Genomic DNA, 6,057 nt, shown 5'->3' on the forward strand with positions numbered 1-6,057 from the left:
TAGAATTGTATTACTGTTATTCAAGAGATACATATGATAATACAATATTTTGTGCTGCAAACTTTGGTTAATACTCACACTCTGTTTTAATAATCCGGTGTTGGAAGATACGGGACCACGCCTCTGGCGGTTCCGGCTTCACACCTCTAGCAGAGGAAGCTAATGCAGAGCTGTTAAAGCTGTTTACCCTTTAACTTAACTCAATAAGCCTTAAACTGAAATAAAGCGTAGGGAAACCAAGCTTAGCCTAGTCCCCTTAAAACTTAAAGTTTGAAAAGAAACAAAGTACGGCCTATTAATAGTTAATAGCTGTCGTAGATGGGTAGCATCAATACGTTGTTGAAGATGGAGACAATGAAGAGGGGGAGGGATAGCTCAGTGGTTTGAACATTGACCTGCTAAACCCAGGATTGTGAGTTCAATCCTTGAGGGGGCCATTTAGGGAACTGGGGCAAAAATCTGTCTGGGGATTGGTCCTGCTTTAAGCAGGGGATTGGATGATCTCCTGAGGTCCCTTCCAACCCTGATATTCTATGAAGAGTAGATGGGTGGCAGATTGTCTCTCAAAATGGTGAGATGAATCGCCTTTTCATAGGGCATTGGTCAGAAATCCTTCCTCTTATGCCCAGATTTCATCCTTCCCCCACAGAAATGTTAGGGTACACTTACCCCATAGGCTAGTGTGTATGTGTGTATGGATGACAGGTATGTACGCACTTGTGGTGTACTTGTTAAGTCTGTGGGTACAACATTGAAAAATCCCCTCTGCCATCCTTCATTGTCTATTGGGTTAGGTAAAGGTCTCTAGACATCTGCGTGGGTGTTTTAGCTATTGGGTCATCTTTACTTTTAGGAAAAGGTCCCAATATAGATATGCTAACTTTGCCTTAGCTTAACGTACAGGGTTTTAGCCTGTAGGTCTCTTGCATTACAGCCAAACTTATTTTTAATATAAATCTATAAACCTACTACATCAAATACTCAAATTTATAAGAAAAGATATATCTATGCAAGCAAGCAGATTAAACCTTAGGGCTACAGTACCCAGCCCTGCTAGAGCTGTAGTACATCTAACACTGTGGCAAGAGGCAAGGTAGCGTTATTGGCAAGGCATCTCTTCCATAATTCGAGGTAGCACTTCCCCTGAGGGACTGGAGACAGACCTGCCTGAGTGCGCGCCCATGCTTGGGAAATTCACTAACTACTAATAACAAACCATGAGTGGGGTATAGATGGGACGAAGGGGATATTTGTCCACTGGCCATTCACACAGGCTGGTGGGGAAATTGAGACAAAAGTCTACTGACCAAGATACTGGGGAGGTTGGTATTTTACTTACAATTCATCTAAGGACACGGTTGATTTACTCTTGTCATGTTTTCCCGACTGAATGCTGTGTTCCTTTGTCTTGTGTCCAGACTCAGTGACTGCAAGAAGGTGAGTATTGCCTGGAAGAGCACTGTTGTATTAATTTTGATGGAATATGTAGGCCCAAAGAGTCAAAGGTGTTACCATGACCCTGTTATGTTCAACATTTAACAGTTGTAAAGAAGGTTCAGTGTTTGGTACCCAGAGACCTTAGCCAGCGTAATACCATTGAAAATCCTTGAAAACCCTTATCAGAGACAGAAAAAGGAGGAAAAAACAGTTATAGCATTTGATTTGTAAAATATTAAGATCAGCTTTTATTTTAACAACATCCCTTGTTCTCTTTCCCTTTGGCTGGAGAGAGTTTTTAGAAAGAACCCCTTCCCCCCATATTTGAGGGTTGTATAGATGGTGTCACGCTGTCTGGACTGGCTCACAATTGTGAGTGCGAATCTCAGGTCACGCTGTCAGAAAACAAGGGCAGACACCCCAAATTGGTGGTGTGTTCTAGCATTAGATTTCACCAAGCCAGTAACAAATGTGCACTCCGGGATCACTATACCAGTCTCACCATGGAGTCACCGACAGTCCCCTTAGACTCTCCAGCCTATCTCGCCACCCAGACAAACTGAACATTTAGGTTTAAATAACCTTTTATCACAATCACACCACATCAGGTTTCTCCCAGTCCCAACAGACCAGTCACTTACCCCAAATCAAATGGTACTACGGAGCTTACACCAACGACAACACTGACAACCAATTCTGTAGTAAACTAACTATAGGTTAATTAGCTAGAATGAGAGTTAGAGAGGTTAAAGTAGGTAAAATATAACAACAGGTAAATGACAGTTTGTAACTCCAAATGGTGGCAGTGACGTAATAAACTGCCAGTTTCCCAAAAGTCTTTCAGGGCTACGCTGAATAACTCTGGGGATCTCCGTCTTCTTGTTCAGTTATTCTGCCCCATTAGAATCCAAACAGTCCAGAGACACAGAATCCTTCTCTGAATCCATATTTATAGTCTCTTCACACAGAAAGCAAGCTGAGAGTCTCTCTTCCCAGGTGGGTTTTTCCTTTGATGACAATGGGTGAGGAAAGCACTTAGACTTTTGACCTCTGACTATATACATAATGGCCACTTGCTTTGAAATTAGCATTTTCTTGTTAAAGTCCTTAAGTCCTTCATTAGCATTTCACAAGGTTTCTTTAATGGGTAATTCAGTTACAGGAGTATACACAATGTAAATGTTTGCTGTTGCATTATACAGGAATAGATAAGTGCGAACAATACAACTAATGACCCATTCGTTTTCATGACGTTTAAACACCCAATGCACTCTTCTACATTCAACAACTACTCTGATCTATCCTAATAGCAAGTAAATTGACCTGTGGCCCTGGCTTGACCTGGTCTGCTGTCCTCACAGATGGCATTAAAGATGTATTTAATGCTGTTGTCTCTAAAGTCTGATTCTGTTTCCTAAAAAGACAAAACAAGCCCAACGAACCCAAGATGGGAGAGAACATAACAGCAAAGACAGAAAACGTAGTTTTTTCTTCAAGGAGTGTCCTTGTGGGTGATCCACCTTAGGTGTCTATGCGCCCTGCGCTTGTAATCAGAGATTGGGGTAGCAGTGCCTGGTTGGGTCGCACACATGCCATCGCCGTCTCACGCCACTCCAGACCATTACATAGCGCTGCACGACCAACCATCCCTCAGTTCCTTCTCTACTGCCTTTGGGTTGAGTTGGAGCAATCAGCAGCACCCTCACTTAAGCTTTAGATAAGATAGTTTATAGTTGGCAGTATACTCAGTAGCTAGATAATTTACCCTTTATACTTACTATATTTATTTTCTTAAAAATAGTTTTTCTTTTTCTACCCTTATTCCCCTCAGTAGGACGATAAGTTTAGGCTCCCATAGAGTTACTTCTTTTTTGAGACACTCTCTCCAGCATGCCCAGATCACCGGGCTTCAAACGCTGCCTAACTTGCAGACTGTCAATCCCTGTCTCTGACAGACACGCACTTTGCCGGAACCTGATGGCCAGAGCAGGATAAGCTAGAGATCTCCAACTTAAACTCCTTATGATGGAGAAATCCCTCAGACCAGCCTCGAACCCTGAGTCCAGGACACTTCCAGGCCAACGTTCACCATTGGCAGCCTCTGACAGAGGACCTACCCCTGCAGCGCCTACAAAAGAGCCTTTACCCAAGAAGGCTACCAAAAAGCAGTCCCAGACTTCACCGCACCGGGAATCAGCCAAGAAAAAGTGATCCCAGACCTCAAAGTCTCTTCGTTATCAACAGCACTGAGCACATCAGACCGTGAGACACCGGGACCTTCAGGTACTGAGAGTTACCAGAGAGCAAAAGACCCAATGCGGTCAAGCTCGAACGAAAGCTCACAGAGCAAAGTGAAACCCTCCACCTAAGAACCCACAGAGCCAAAGACATGTTCGGCACCGAGCGGTGCAATGGTGCCACCTGCGGTGCCTACGCAGCACAGCACAAGACCCTCAGCACCAGCAGCTACAACTCACACTCCCGTACCACCAGCGATGCCAACCTTGGTACTGATGCTAACTGTTCTGCACCAATTCCTAAGATATGCAGACCTACCGCTAACCTCAACACCGGAATCTCCACGCCTCGGTATTGATGGCACTCCATCTCGCTTGGTACCGAGCCGCTTGACTTCTCCATCTATGTCAGCTCCCCCTCTGTCCAGTGACGATGAAGACAAGGAAGAAGAAGTGATATATACACCTCATCACTCCTCACCCAAACCTGAACTATCCCATCTACCAGAGCACCACTCATCCGCACCACCCCCTATGCCATTCCCACTGAACTGACCCTATTGGTATCATTGGACAATGTACAGGGCTCAACATTGCAAGCCCCCTAGCCAACCAAGATCGAGAGCTCTGCGATCTCCATCAACACCTATCTCAGCACCCTCAGAAACACAAGAGGATGTGACTGAGGACATATCTGACCAGGAAGCCTTGCCACCTGCGAACCTCTCATCTTCATCACCAGATGAAACTATAATGCCCCCACCACCCACCAAAGGGGATGACTTCAAGGCATTTCAGGAACTCTTCAAAAGGGTGGCAGAGTCCCTGGAGGTTTCTCTAGAACAGGTAGCTGAATCGCAGCATAAACTACTAGACATACTTCAGTCATCTCCCTCAGCAAAAATAGCATTACCGATCAACGATGCTATTATGGAGCCTGCCAAAACCATCAATCAGACACCAGCAACAGTACCCCCATCATACAAAAGACTGGTCAAGAAATACTATGTGCCATCTAAAGGAGCTGAGTTCTTATTTACATACCACATACCAAACTCACTAGTGGTGGAGGCAGTAAACAAGAGAGGAAAACAAAACCACTCTAGAACAACCCCGTACAACAGAGATTGGAAAAAGTTAGACCCCTTTGCCCCAAAACTTATTCATCTGCAACATTTCAGTTCCGCATAACTGTAACCCTTCTGCCCGTCTGAGTTGGCAGCAACAAGGGCCAGATTCAGTATCTAGGGGTTCCGTTTCAATAACACAATGCAAAACCAGCTCGAGCCCCCACTCAGTGACCTGGGACAATTACATACCGCCCCCCTCTAAGAGGCAATACTTCCCCTCTCGCAAGCACAGGGTCTGAGTGTAGCAAAATCCTTTTAATAAAGGAAGGAAACAATGTGGCATTATGTTGGGGAAACACCACAAACAGGATTCATAACACAAACCATGAGCAAAAGACCCACCCCCAAGTAAGTTTGGCAGTGTCCTTTTCCCCTCAGGGTCTTAAGTCCAGCAACCCAAAAAATCTCCCAAAGTCCCAAAAGTCCAACACCCCAAAAGTCTCTTGATTCCAGCAACCCAAAAATCACTGAAAAGTCCAATAACCCAAAAGTCTCTGTCCCTGGTCAGTGCCGCCCCAGAGTTCAAAAGTTTATCTGCAGAGTTTTACCTCCCAGCCTGGGTGGCAATGGGGGGGCTGCCACGGGGGTATTAAGGGGCACCTTACATGGTCGTAGGCCGACTGCCTCACCTCTCCATAGGGTTCTGCTGCAGCCTTCACCACAAGCCGCTCCGCTCTACCAGCCATCCTGTGAGCCGCTCCAGCCATTCCACAAACTGCTCCGCTAATCACTCCACTCCACCAGCCATCATGAAAACTGCTCTGCTCCACCCCCCACTACTTAACACAGCACTCAGTAATGTCAGCTTATGGTAGGGGAGCCTCAGTGCTGGTACACCATTGGCCCAAAGTGAATTCAGCTCAGCAGCCTAACTAGATTCCTAACGGAATCAAAATTAGTTCTCATATTCCAAGGTGGAGCACCAGAGACACCAGCCACTTAATTCACTGGGTTTTGGAACCCATGTCCCTTGTCTAGCGAGTGCTACTTAGTTGATGGCGAGTCCCTCTGTCATAAAACAGTTCCACTGTCCTTGATTCACATAATCAGGGTAACAACACTTTATTCTTCCTGCCCTGATAACAGAGAAACTGGGGATCCCACAGCAGCCAAAGTGACCATTTGGGCTGCTGTGGGCTCATGCTAGGCAGGATGGGTGTGCCTATGCAAACAAGATCAGCCCCTGAAGTTCTTTTCCGCAACTCGCCAGAATTCACCACCAGATGTCAGGGTAGATCTCATCCTGACTGTGC

This window comes from Emys orbicularis, chromosome 14 (genome assembly GCF_028017835.1).
Source record: "Emys orbicularis isolate rEmyOrb1 chromosome 14, rEmyOrb1.hap1, whole genome shotgun sequence".
In the NCBI taxonomy this organism is placed as follows: domain Eukaryota; kingdom Metazoa; phylum Chordata; order Testudines; family Emydidae; genus Emys; species Emys orbicularis.